We start from the raw sequence: 15,261 nt of genomic DNA, 5'->3' as shown, positions 1-15,261 counted from the left end.
TTGAAAAAAGAAACAAACTCAGAACTTGAGTCTAATCAAGAAGAAACAGCAGGGGACTGACCCAGCAGCGTAGCAGTTAAGTTTGAGTGCTCCGCTTTGGAGGCCTGGGGTTCGCAGGTTTGGATCCCCATTGCGGACCTACACACTGCTCACCAAGCCATGCTGAGACGGTGTCACACATAAAGCAACTAGAAGGATGTGCAACTATGATATACAACTATCTACTGGGGCTTTGGGGAGAAAAAGGGAAAAAAGGAGGAAGATTGGCAACAGATGTTAGCTCAGAGCCAATCTTCCTCAAAAAAAAAAATTAGTCATAAAAAAAAAGAGAAGAAACAGCAGCTAAACACATATTGAGGAACATTCTACGAAATAAATGGCCAATCCTCTTCAAAAATGTCAAGGTCATGAAAGACAAAGAAAGGTTAAGAACTGCTCCAGATTAAAGGAGGCTAAAGTGACATGACAAGTAAATTCCTGGGTGATTCTGGGTCATATTCTAAAACAAATTGCTTTTTCTTTTGCTACAAAAGACATTAGTGGGACAACTGGTAAAAATTTTTTTTTTAATTTTTATTTATTTATTTATTCCCCCCCCCCCCAAAGCCCCAGTAGATAGTTGTATGTCACAGCTGCACATCCTTCTAGTTGCTGTATGTGGGACACGGCCTCAGCATGGCTGGAGAAGCAGTGCATGGGTGCGCGCCCGGGATCCGAACCCAGGCCGCCAGCAGCGGAGCATCCGCACCTAACCGCTAAGCCACCGGGCTGGCCCTAACTGGTAAAATTTGAATAAGGATGGTAGGTTAGGTAATAGTATTGTATCAATGTTGGTTTCCTGATTTTGATGGTTGTATTATAGATATGTAAGAGACTATGCTTATTTTTAAGGAATATACATTGAAGTATTTAGGGGTAAAGGAACATCATATGTGCAACTTATCCTTAAACCATTGGAAAAATAAAATGCTATATTGATACACATACACATGCTTATATAGACAGAGACTACAAAGGTGGTACAAGGTAAACGTGGGGAATCTGAGCGGCTGGGTGAACGGAATATAGGAATTGTTTGTACTAATTTTGCAACTTCTCTGTAAGTCTGAAATTATGTCAGAATAAAAAATTTTTTAATGTGAAAATAAAGTTATTTAAATTGATCTATCCCAGTGAAAAGATGCTTTGGGTTGGATTAATAGGATCTCTTGCAAATTTAAGGAAGTGAGCCATAAAGAAGTGATTCTCACTGTCAGAGTAGCTTGGTTTAAATCATTCTGCAGCCTACTTTTCTTTTTGTTTCTTGTTCAGTGTCATTAGTATGGGGAGGAGGAAAGACCCACAGGAAGACGATGCTAGATTAGCCCCAGTAACAAGAACCAGGCTGGTCATTGCCCTGTCCGTACTGTCTTGGTGTTGATTTTACTTTACTTTAGATAGAAAACTAACTTTCAAAGTGAAAGCCAAAATATAAACTTAATCACATCTGCCATTCTTGAAGAGTCTTCCTGCTACTGCTATGAACTTTTAGGACTTCTCACTGTTTAGTGCATCCATGCCTTTGGATCTTTCACACCCTTAAAATAAATCAGGGTGGCTGAAGATTGATGAAACTGAACAGTTCCCTTAGACTGAACACTGACACAACTATAGTCCTGGACCAAACATTTTCTCTCTTTAAGGAAAAAGTATACTTGGAAAGGCAAAATAATTAAAAATACTTTTAAAAGTGAAAAAAAATCTAAGGGGCCAGCCCGGTGGTATAGGGGTTAAGTTGGCGCACTCTGATTTGGCAGTGCGGGGTTTGCAGGTTCAGATCCAGGGTGCAGACAGACACACCACTCCTCAAGCCATGCTGTGGCAAAGTCCCATATGCAAAATAGAGGAAGACTGGCACAGATGTTAGCTCAGGGCCAATCTTCCTCAAGCAAAAAAGAGGAAGATTGGCAATAGATGTTAGCTCAGAGCCAACCTTCCTCACCAAAAAAAAATAAAATAAAATCTAAAAACAGAGCTCATTCATCTCCTAATTTGGAAATAGCTGGGAGTGTGGATGGGAATGAGGTGGAGATAAGGAAATGAACATTTAGGTGGAACCATGTTGCTCTGTTTTACCCCTGGAGCAGGGCTGGCCACAGGATAAATTGTGAACTATGCAAAATTTTCTTTCAACGTCCTCAATCTTCCTTCCTCCCCAGGCATTTAGTGTCCTCTTTCTCTTTCCTTCTATTCCAACTTTTACAAGATTCCTCACTCCCACTAAGAGGTAAATGACTAACACAAACTCAGTGAGTTACCTTTTGCAGGGTCATTAAGATTTTTAACAGATATCAATACCATAAGCCAAAAAACTAAAACTCTATTGGTAGATCTCAGGCATCTGATGAAAGAGATCACGGGGAAGGAAGGAGATAGTGATTCTGGGTCTTTCCAGTACATCTGATATCACACTCTTATATGTGGGACCAGACCTAACCTAGTCAACAAAAATGTCACAAACACTTTCTACCCTAAAGCAAGCTCAAAGCTCACCCCAAGATTAGGTACCCAAGTTGGCAGCCTGACTTCGTATCCCAAAGCCACTTTGGCTGCAGATATATAAGGACTTTCAGTAAACTTACACTTCCATAGCACTTTCCATCTTAGCGTATCTATCTTTTTGTTAAGCTTATTTTTTTTAAACATCCATGGAAGATTGAAACATAACATTTCCTTTTCACAGTTGAGTAAAGAGATTCAGAGTGCCATCATCAGCTAGCAAGCAAAAGTTAGCAACAGAATGACAAGAGAGGCTTCTGCCTTTGTTTTCTGTATCTGAAAAGAAACAGTTTTACAACTTGACTTGGACTCTTCCTAGTGCTATGTCTTCTGTGGAGCTGGTTTAAAACCAAACCACCCAGACCCTAGGTATCCACATTTTGTTTGAAATGCCATTTGGCTTTATATCATCTGCCATAATCTCTTTCCCAATCGGCATGATATTCTCTCTTACGGATGCTGTAGGGAGGATTGCAATGCTGAGTGGAAGGTTGGACCAGATGGCCTTAAAGGGCCCTTCCAAATACAAGGTTCTCTAATTCTCTGATTTAATTTTGATGATTCAATTTCATGACTTTGGCTATCACCAGATGAAATTATGTAGACATTCTGCCTTCCATCTGCCCTCAGATATATGTCAACTTGTCTCTATCCAAATTCATCACATCAGTCAATGATTAAGCACTCATTTACATGCAGTATTCTACAAAGCATGTCCTAAGGGCTCTGACCCACAAATATGAGTAACGACTAGGAACGGCAGGTATAGTAGAGATGGACACATCAGGTTACCATAGCTTGAGAACATCAGGGAGTCTAATCCACCAACTAACTCTCCATGTCCTGATTTCAAGCCACTAAGCAACCTTTTGACTGTAATTTAGGGTCCTTCATAGACTGGACAATAGAATGAGAATGGGTTGATCATCAAATAATAATAACTAACAATTATTGAGCTATTGAGTGCTTACTATGTACAAGGCTAAGTACTTTACACATATTAGCTAACTTTAATTCTCACAGCAACCCTATCAGGTAGAGACTAATATTATCACCTTTATTTTACAGATAAGAAAATCAAGGGATGCAGAGAGTTTAAGTCACTTTTCCAAGGTCAGATCAGTAATAAGTGGTAGCACTGGGATTTAAACCAAGCAATCTGACTCCAGGCCCATAATGTCTATTATGCCATAGTGCCACTGCAAGGATGCAGGCCACTTGATGGTCATATTGCTTTCTGTAAAGTAATCAATCGCTGCTTCTAAAACTAAAGCCAAAAAACAATGTGTCTCCTAATAACTTACACGGTAAAACATCTTTAACGGGGTCTAAGGGGTCATTACATCTCTCTGGTCAACTCATTCTCCACTCACAACTACTATTCCAGACCTTCTCCATTCTCCTTCAACCTCCAACACATCCTCCTCGCCCCTCACTCACAGAGGGTGATATCACCTCCTACTTTTCAGAGGAAAAAAGAGCTATCATATGTCAATTCCGACATCTTCCCAACATCAAATATACCACCATAGCTCTATGCACATCCTGGCATCTCTCAGAGCTAACTCTTCTCCTGTGCTTTACGTCCTATCTCTCTTCATCTTTACAGGAATCTTATACCATCAACTACACCTTTCTATTCTATATGTTTAACCTCATCCTTTCAACCAAACCCTTCCTGCTGACTTGCATATATTCTCAGCCTGTCCAATTAAAACAACTAAAGCCTTCACCTCACCCCACATCCCCCTCCAGCTATTAACCTATCTCTTCTCCCCTTCTCCACTACAATTTCTCAAAAGAGTTGTCTATCTTCCCCATTTCTATTTCCTCTCCCCCACTGCTCATGCAACTATACCAATTTGATTTATGCCCATCTCACTCTACCAAATCAACTTTTACTGCCACCAATTACCTCCATGTACCCAAATCTAGCACAGTTTTCATTCCTCTTATTTGAATTCTAAGTACCTTTGACACTGTTGCTCACTCCCTTCTTCTTGAAACATTCTCTTCCTTGGTTTCCCTTAGACCACACTCTCCTAATTTCCTTCCTACACTTCCAGCTGCTTTTTCTCAGTCTCCTTTGCCAGCTCCTCTCCTCTAGCAGCCAATATATGTTCCTCAAGGATGGTATATATCCAGGGAAATATAAAAGACTATATTTTTCTCTTAATTTGTTTAAAATACATATGACTACTTAAAGCAAAAATTATAGCAGTGTCTTGTGGGGTTTATAATGTATGCAAATGTAGTACTTATAACAACTATAACACAGAGGATGGCGGAGGGGAGGTTAATGGATCTATGTGGTTTCAAGGTTCTACATTTTTCATGAAGTGGTACAATACTAACTCTAAGTAGACTGAGAAGTTAAGGATGTATATTGTAATCTCTGGGATAACCATTAAAAAATCATATAAAGGGACATAGTTAAAAAATCCATAGCTAAATCAAAAAAGAGTTTGAAAATATTCAAATAATCCAAAAGAAGATAGGAAAGAAGGAATAGAGGCACCAATAACAGAGAGGATCAATAGAAAATAATACAATGGTAGACCTAAATACAGCCATATCCATAATTATATGATATATTCATTTTAATGAAATCCAATTTACCAATCTTTGCCTTTATGGATCAGTCTATTTTTTTTGCTTCTCCAAGTGGTGTAGTTGAGACCCATATTTGAGACTAACTCCAAAGCCCATTTTTACAGTTAATCCATTGTGCTGCCTCCCAATATCTGTGTTCCAGAAGATCCATGCTGTCAATCTTGAGCAGAGAACCGCATGGGAAGTCTGGAAAGGAGAAAATCTCAGGCTTCCACACAAGAAAAGAAATTCCAAGAGTCCTGAAAGACCTAAAGAATCTAATGACACAAGGAACTGTTCCTGTCCTTGGGGATGACTTACTGCTCCATAGCCCAAGGAGTGATATAAAGTTCTGGAACCAGGACACAGACATTCACAGTGTGGATTTTCTCCTTAGGATTCAGGAGAACAAGAACTAGACAGAGCTACCATGGCCCTATGGCAACATCAGACTCACTCTAATCATTACTTCTGGAGATATCCAGGCAGTTTAGCTCAAGCTAAATTAGAACAGTGAGACTCTTTCAGAACGCTGAGTATCCACTGATTGATTTTTGGTGTGAATCCAATTTAATCAATGAACCACATGTATATTGAGATTCCCTTCAACTTCTTGGCCTTCTTCCCTCATCCTCGTACTACCTCATGATACATCTTCATACCTTCTATTCCTAAGTCCATTCTGTTAAACTAATTAACAATCATCCTAGGACTTCTGATTTCTCTTTTCACCGCAAATCCCTCAGTGTTCCTGGATCTTGTTTCCGTGGTAACAACCAGCATTTGCTTCCTGGACATTTATTTGATTTCCTTACCTGTAACTTACGCTGTAAGACACTGAAATATGACTTTTACCTCCCTTCTAAACCCCACAAACCCCTTCACAGTGGAACTCATCTCTCCAAGGTCATCAAAGACCTCCATGTTGCTAAACACAGTGAAAGATTTTTAGTACCCACGTCTCAGCAATATTTGATACTGTGGACCATTTCCTTCTTCTTGAGAAATTCTTTTCCCTCAGCTTCCCTTACACCCATCCTCCAGGTTTCCTCCTACTCCTCTGTCTGCACCTTCCCAATCTTCTTTACAGGCTCTTTTTCCTCTACGTGTCAGTTGTTGGTGTTTATTTGGGCTCTGTCTTAGATTTTCTGCTTTTGTCAGTGCACACAATTTTCCAACATGTTTAAAATTGCCTCCATTAGCTGCAAATGTGAGCTATATGTTGGTATCTCTCATGTCTCTGTCTCCATCCTTGATCTCTTCTCTAAGCATGAGGAGAATCTATTGAGATATATATCGAGTATGCCCACTTGAATACCCCTCAAAGAGCTCACTCTCATCATGCTAAAAATTAATTGCCATCTTCTCACCTACCACCTCAAACCTGCTCCTCCTCCTCCTGTTCTCTGTCTCAGTGAGTTGCACCACCAAATATCCAATTGCAATTCTGCAATGGTCAGAAAATTGAAAGGCTTCTTTGATTTCTTTGTCTCCCTCATTGACACCTCCATTCAATTAACTATCAAGCCCTATCAATTATCTCTCTGTCTCTCTTTCTAGAATCTGGCTATCTCTCTCCATCTGCACTGCCAACATCATAGTCCAAGCCACTATCATTACCTGTGTTATCACAATACCTTCATAACTTGCCTCCTTACCTCTAGTCTTGCCCCCACTTAAATCCATTTTTCACATTGCTGCCAGAGTCATCTTGGTAAAATTCAAAGCACTAGATCTTTCAGTGGTTTCTCATTGCATTAAGGGGAATTCAAAACTCTTTGACACAAATCTAGACACTTTGAATCAGGGGAGTCGGAGATTGTCTGAGTTTAAACTTTGGACTTGCCAATCACTGGCTAGGTTATTTTGGGCTATTGGGTTAACCTTGCTGAGCTTCTGTTTCCTTATCTGTAAAGTGAGCATAATAATAATTATAATTATAATAATAAATGCTTCATAATATTGTTGTGAGGATTTAATAAAATTGCACATGACTAAAGCACTTTAGAATGCTTTCTGTCTCGTAATTAAATTAACGACTGCTATCTTTGTGGTGGTGGTTGTTATTATTCAACAAATACATTTTTAATTTTTACTATGTGACAAGAACTGTGGTAGATAATGGCAATGCTATTCTGAACAAAATAGACAAGGTTACTGCCCTCAGGGGAACTGATTTACAATCTAGCCACATTTGTTACCTCTCACAAACTTACACTCTAAATTGTACTATTGGAGTCCCATTATACGGCATTTTTCTCATGCTGTTTCTCTCTCCTCTGGGCATTTCCCTATGCTTTTCATGTTTCCAAAACATTCTCTCTAAGTCCTCCCTCACTTGTTGAACTCTTCATCCTTCTGATCTCAGTTTAAATGTCACTTTCAAGATTTCCGTAACTGGATTAGGTCTTGCTTATTTCTTAGCTCTCTCCTTATCTTATCCCATTTGTATTTTACCTGTTTACGTATGTGTACCCCAATACACTCTAAACACCAAAAGATGAGGGAGTCTGTAGGTCTTGTTTACTGCTGTTTGCCCAATGTCAAACATAGTGTCTGATAACATGTAGACATTCAATAAATATTTGTGGAAGGAAGCAAGGGAATTAGTAGAGGCCACAAGGATCCTTTGTCATAGTGGCATTATTTTTTGGAGGGGGGTGTGTACTTACCAGTAAACTGATAGTCATCTTTGTATGTTACATTCTGTAGGCTAATATGTCTTCAGTATCTCAAGTCATTATCTGGAACATTTGTATACTTGGAAGGCAGAGAGAGGGTAATATATGCAGAAGATATCTTAGCAGCTATTATTTGAACTCATAATTGTGCACACTTGCTGTCATTCTGCCTTGTAATAATGAAAAGACTATTCTGAATAAAGACTCACAAGAGTAATTAATGCTAGTCGAATTGTTGAAAAACAGCTATCATGTCGTGTGAGAGTTGGCATCACACTCTAAAGTAGACCCCTAGCTATACTCTATCTTGTTGAAGAAGTGCTTGCATGGCTCTCTCCTAAGAACAATTAATTTCACAGCTCTACACACCATTGTAAGAGAGACTAACAGGCTGTACTGCTCAGAAGAATTTCAGAAATATTTAGAAACATTAGTGGGCTGTCTGACCAGAGTGTGTTGGCCATAGAGAGAACATACTAAGGCCAGCAGTGACAAGGCTGCCAAAAGTTGACAAGCATTCTCAGCCAAATTCTGGCCTTCATCAAGTTTCCTAGCTGCAAAGATACTTCAATGTTTTGAAAGATGTACTCACATACGGCAAGCACTTCTGACTGCAATGTAGTCCTGGACAGTGTTACAACTGAACCATGTTATGGTTCCCAAACCTCTTTCTTCTAGAAAAATCTTTCCTGGAAGATCAATATATAAAATAGCAAAAAGTAGAGCTGCTCTCCCTAGTTTCCTTCCTATCCCCGCAACCTAATGACCCCTGAGGGTAGAGTAGAAAGATCACTGTACCGGCTATCAGAAAACAAACTCATAGAATTCCAGGGTAGAAATGGAACATAGAATAATTCAATCCAACCGTCCACCCTGTATTTGAACTCCCCTCTACAACAAGAACCCTCCAGGCTGTTTCCCCCGCAGGCTTTCTGCTCTTGGACAAGTCATTTCCTCTCCGTAGACTTTAGTTTCTCCATCTGCAAGAAGAGGAGTTGGAGTAAATACTGTCCAAGGTCTTTTAACACCATAAAAACATGATTCAATAGTACTAAGAACATACAGGAATTCTGACTCAGAAAGCAGCTCACGAAACTTGTTAAGTTTTGTATTGCGTACAACCAGTAGTCCAAAAGAATAGGATCTGAGGCATTCTATAGGACTCTATAGATAGTTTCAGGGATCCGGAAACCTCTCAGTGTTTTCATGCAAAACTGGAGTATTCTTCTGGTAATGGAGCCCATAGATTTGTTTTTTGTTTTGTTGTTTTACTTTGCATTCATATGTTGCAATATTTTGCATTTCAGAAGGAGAGCTCAGAGTTTTTTTATAAGATTGTGTTTTTTTGAGGTAATACTCCTGTCCCAACTTTGGCTATTCTAGAGCACTCTGGACCTCCTTTGAGTATTTGAATTTGGAATAGATTTTCTTTGTCTTTTTTCATTTTTCAAACCTTAATCTTCTCTGGCTCTTCCCAATAAAAGCTATGAGTATTCAGTACTTGGACATACAAATGGTGCTTAAGACGTACAATATTTCCCAAAGTTTCTTTGTTATATAAGGATTTTTTAAATTTTTATTTTATTATGGTAAGAACACTTAACATGATATCTACCCTCTTAACAGATTTTAAAGTGTACAATGCAACTTTTATTAATTAAAGGACTGGCATGAAATGCTACTAAGCAGCACCTTGGTGACTAGTTTCCCAAGGGGCCTATCACTTTAATAAATCAGAGATGGCAGGCTTGATATTGCCCTAACTTAAGTGATGATTTAGACCCTACTTCTTCTTCCAATCATTTTCAGAGTTCTTGTGAGAATACTCATACCTGGAATGTGGAACCAAAATTTGCCTGGATGGGCCATCCCTGTGGCCTAACGGTTAAAGTTCGGTGCCCTCCACTTCAGCAGCCCGGGTTCAGTTCCCGGGCACGGACCTATACTACTCAGTGGTGGCCATGCTATGGCAGTGACCCATATACAAAATAGAGGAAGATTGGCACAGTTGTTAGCTCAGGGCAAATCTTCCTCAACAACAACAACAAAATTTGCCTGGAACTCTTCGTAGTATGTTTGTCTACTGTAATAAAAATTCTAAAATCATTTATATCCACTGTAGGATTGAGTAAGAGAGTAAATGTGTTGATGTTGTAGAGAGTCAGGGTTCTCATGGTGGAAAAGGAGAAATACAAATAAGGAATGGGGAAAGACAAGATTAGGATTGGAGGTATCAATATGATACTTTAACAATGATACCACATTAGCAATAAGCATATTTAGTGTCTAGCTCCTGGTTTCTAAATATCATTCCCCATTAAAAGAAACTATGACTCCTTGGAGAAATGGCTGAAACCCAGGCTAGGGGAGAGAAGGTGCAAGATGAGCCTAGAGTATGTATCTTGCTTTACTAGAAAATAAGAAAGTACTAAAAAAAAAATGGGGCAGATTTTGAAATGATCAGCTTGAAAGGGACCCCCTTGAGCAAATCTAGTGCAATTTGAGCATCAAAATAAATAAGGAAGGTAATGAATAATAAATCATTGAATAAAATAGGAATCATTAGCCTATAGTGATGATAAATAAAGAGACAGACATACAGAGAGACAGAGAAAGAGAGGACAACAGACAGATAAAATGTCAATAATAAGTATGGAGGGAGTGGAGGATTTAGAAAAGCACCACTTTGTAACCATCGTAGGAAAGATTGGTTCAGGCAAGAATCATCAATTGATGCTAAATGTGAGGTAGGGGGATGGATGAGAAACAGGATATCTGCACGGTCTTAAAATGTCTCCCTGCAGTTTCTTTAGCAAGGGGAAATAGTAACTATGCAGTGGAGAAAACAGATGATACATTGACCAGGTGATCAAAATTCACCTCATCGGTGAAAGGCAGACAATGTGTGCCTCTGGATGTGCTTTGCTGAAATGGACTCAATACCACGTTTTGTGTGTGTGTGTGAAGAAGATCAGCCCTGAACTAACATCCATGCCAATCCTCCTCTTTTTGCTGAGGAAGACCGGCTCTGAGCTAACATCTATTGCCAATCCTCCTCCTTTTTTTCCCCAAAGCCCCAGTAGATAGTTGCATGTCATAGTTGCACATCCTTCCAGTTGCTGTATGTGGGACGCGGTCTCAGCATGGCCAGAGAAGCGGTGTGTTGGTGCACGCCCAGGATCTGAACCCGGGCCGCCAGTAGCGGAGCGCGCTCACCCAACCACTAAGCCACGGGCCCGGCCCCAGCACCACTTTTGTAGTATGCAGGGAGGTCTCACTTGAATCTAATTATGAGTAAACATCAGAGAAACCTAAATTGAAGTACATTTTGAAGTACAAATTGTCTAAAAAACCTGAACTGCATTCTTTAAAAAATACCAATATCATGAAAACAAAGTAAGGCTCAGGAACAGTTTCAGATTAAAAACTAAAGAGATGATAACTAAATGCAATATGTGAGATTAGACTGAATTCTGCATAGGAGGGGAAAAGGCTGCAAATGGACATGAATGAGTCAGCTGACAAAAGCAGAACATGGACCATAGGTTAGATAAAAGTATTTTATCAATATTAAATTTCCTGAATTGGATAACTACATTGTGCTTATATAAGAGAATTTCCTGTTCTTAGGAAAGACACACAGAACAGCTAAGGACTTATGAGGCATATTCTCAAATAGTTCAGAAAAAAATGTTTACATAAATGTGTGTGTATGTGTGTGTGTATAGAAAGACAGATAGACAAAGAAGACAGAGACAGAAAGAGAATAATGTTTAAAATGTGGCAAATTATTAAATATTAGTGAAGGGTAAAGATGGGTAAAGGGCAATTCGACTTTTTCTGTATTGTTCTTGCAATTCTCCTGTAAGTTTGACATTACTTCAAAATAAAAAGTTTTAAAAAATTGACTGGTGCTGATATTCATCCTAATTTCAAATGATAGATCGAATTTCTTTTAAAACTTTATTGCCCAGGAAAATAATTTACTGGGAAATTCTTTTCACTCAAATGTGTTAGGTTTTTTTGCAGTGAAAGAATGATGATGTGAAAGATGTGAAGCACTGAACACACAGCAACCTGCTTAGAAGCAGCCCTTTAAAAGCTGAGGGGAAAAAGTCCTGCTCAGTAGAAGGATGTGGAACCATCCTTTGCTCCTGCAACACACACAAAAAATCTATTTGTACATCATGTTGTTAACCTTTTTCCCTCAGTTAAAGTCACCACATGGCTAAATTCTACTAACACTTTCCCTGTAGAAGAGTAAACAGAGCAGTGGACTGGGAGCCAAGAAGACCTGAGTTCAAGTCCTGGCTCTGTCACTTACTACTCACAGAGTCGTAACTCTCTAACTTTGGCTTTCCCATCTATACAATAGGGATGGTGATAGATTTGGGAGCACATAGGCTTTCTGCAAGTATACCTACAGTTGACCTTGTCATGAGGGGTTGTGTGAAGCTGACAGTAAGTGTTGGACTTGCCCATCTACTTGTCTTTCTGTTTAATTTGACCATCCTTTAGGGTGGAGTTTGTCTGCAGGAGTTACATATTCCTAAAAGGAATTTGACAAGCTGCTTTCAAGAGTAGTAAATTCTTGACAATCGGTTTCTTGTGAATATTAGGGTCATTTTGCTTCTTGTGTCTGAAATCTTCCAAGTAATCTTGTGTTGCTCCAGAGAGTGACAACATAGGAAACAAATCTCATTTCCCCCACAGATCTTTCTCGTGTACCGCTGAGACCCATCAGTTTTATTCACTCACAAATGCATCTTTTTTCTTCCTGTTAGAGCTGCTGAACCAGTCTTCCTAGGAGAGAGTAGGAACTGAATTGCATTCCACCTTCAGCAACAACAATTTCGTCAGTTACACTGTGACTGCTGAATCTTTATTCCTGGGATGTGGCGAGATAGGGTGACAGCTTCCAGATTGCTGACTAGCTATTTTGGGACTTGTAAATTTGTGGCACAACTGACTTGTAAATCAATGCTTGTATAAATGCAACTGATACCCAAACAGAAAAACCTATCATTTTACCTATTGAGTCTTGTTCACATTAAAATCACGATTTTCTCTAATTCTTCTTCATCATCTCTTTACATTTTACACCATTTATGAAACAAGCGGGATTAACTACCAAAGAGAAAATGAAATGTGGTTGGTAAACAGAGGACATACACAGCACTTTACACACTTCCAGTCCCTCTGCAGTTTTTTTCATGTCTTCAATCATTTAGATAATTTTCTCCACCAAAATCTTTGTCCACTGTCATTTTCTTTAGTTATACCTATAGAGTTTTATGACAGGGCAGAGCATGACTCAGAATATTAAGTAGCAAACTGGGGAAATGAGTGCTGTGTTTCTAATTCCTAACATCAGTGCTTCAGTTCAGTCATCTGTAAGATGGGACTAGGGATACATATGATGTATCCTGACTTACATCATGTAAGTAAAAATTCATGAGCATGTGCAACATGATATAAGTTCAAAATGATAACAAAGCCCTCTAAGATTCTTGACTAGAAAGAAAACTGCTGGATTCAGAAAGCCCAAGGTCCAGTCTGAACTAACTAGTAGATACCAAAATGATGCTCCTCAAAATGCACCAAAGCTGTTATATGATACTTTAACTGCCTGGTATGAGAATTAGAAAGTATATTAGTTTTCTACTGCTGCTGTAACAAATTACCACAAACTTAGTGTCTTAAACAATACAAATGTCTTATCATATGGTTGTATAGGTCAGAAATTTGACATAGACCTTGGCTAAAATCAAGGTGTCAGCAGGACCATATTCCTTTCTGGAAATTATCCTGGATTATCCAGGCAGGCCGAATATAATCACAGAGATCCTTATCAGGGAAGCAGAAGTCAGAGAGAGAGAGAGAGATGATGACGGAAACAGAGGTTGGAGTGATGCTCTTTAAAAATGGAGGAAGGGGACCACAAGCCAAGGAATGCAGGTGGCTTCTAGAAGCTTGAATAGGCAAGGAATCAGATTCTCCCCTATAGCCTCCAGAAAGAATGCAGATCTGCTGACATCTTGATTTTAGCCCACAAGACCTATTTTGGACTTCTGACTTCCATAATTGTGAGATAATAAATTTGTGTTGCTTTAAACCGCTAAGTTTGTGGTAATGTGTCAAAGCAGAATAGGAAACTAATATAGGGAGAACCCTAGCTTCTGAAGGCCACCTGCACTCCTTGGCTCCTGGCCTTGTCCTCCATTTTCAAAACCAGCAATGTCAAGTCTCTTTCTGATCCTTCTTAGATGTTGTATCTCTTTCTGATCTCAGTCGGAAAAAGTCTTCTGACTTTAAATATTCACGTGATTAGATTGGGCCCGCCTGGATAATCCAGAATAATCTCCCCATTTCAAGATCCTTAATCGTTTTCATATCTGCAAAGTCTTTTTTGACATGGTGAATTGACATGAGTGAAGCCATGATGGCCGCTCCATGACCTCAGAAACCATCTACACTGAAAAAGTACAAAACAGTTGCTTGTGGTGGGAACTGGCCCTTCTCCCACAATACAAACTGCAACTGCTTACGTTTCAAGACTCTGGGAACGTCAGGAGCAAACACAGGCTGGCCAGTTGTGTCGGCTCTGGACGATTACTGGGAGTCACGGTGCACGTACACACTAGATAACACCTAACATCTAAGGAAAAGAAACACCAGATGTTCCCATATGGGCCTCGATGAAATCCTAAATAAAAACCCTTACTTAGCATTGCCTGCGCGGAAGTCTCACCTGCGGAGGGGACGCCTTGCCTTGCCCAGGATCCTTTCTCTCAACCGGCGCTCCCGACCTGGCTGTGCTGTTGGGACTCCCCCGGCTAAAGGCATGGATGTTGTGAGTTCCCGGTTTGATGTTCCTTTCATTTTCCCATTCTTGTATTCTCGTATTTTACTGATTTTCTTTCGCTGTACCTGTTTCAGCCTAATTTTGTATATCTCTATTAATAAACAATTATTGCTTACTTATTAGATATTTGCTCTGAGTGGTCCTTTGGGAAGGAAAGACGCTATTTCTTTGACTGATCCGACCCCTTTTCCCCAGTTAAAACGCATGGACGCTAACTTATTCATAGGTTTCGGGGATTAGGACATGGACATCTTTAGGGGGGCCATTATTCTGTCTACAACAGAAGGCTTGAGTTATACCTAGTTCAACTCTTTAGAGATGTTACTTTGGGAAAATGTTTTCAACTCTCCATATCATAGATTTCTTTATCTGTGTAATGATTATAAGACCTGGCTACGTCACAGGGTTGCTCTCAGTATTAAATGAGTGAATGCATGTGAAAGCACTTTGTAAACTGCAAAGGCTACATAAATATAATAGATTATTATTTCAGGAAGGGTGAAGGGGTAACAGTAACAGTAAGTTAAATAATAGATCATGAAGGAAGTATGGGTATCCTTCCTGTCCTTCACATCAAGGCTTACC

The sequence above is a fragment of the Diceros bicornis genome, chromosome X, assembly GCF_020826845.1.
Source record: "Diceros bicornis minor isolate mBicDic1 chromosome X, mDicBic1.mat.cur, whole genome shotgun sequence".
NCBI lineage: Eukaryota > Metazoa > Chordata > Mammalia > Perissodactyla > Rhinocerotidae > Diceros > Diceros bicornis.
Note: the sequence above shows the minus strand (reverse complement) of the source record.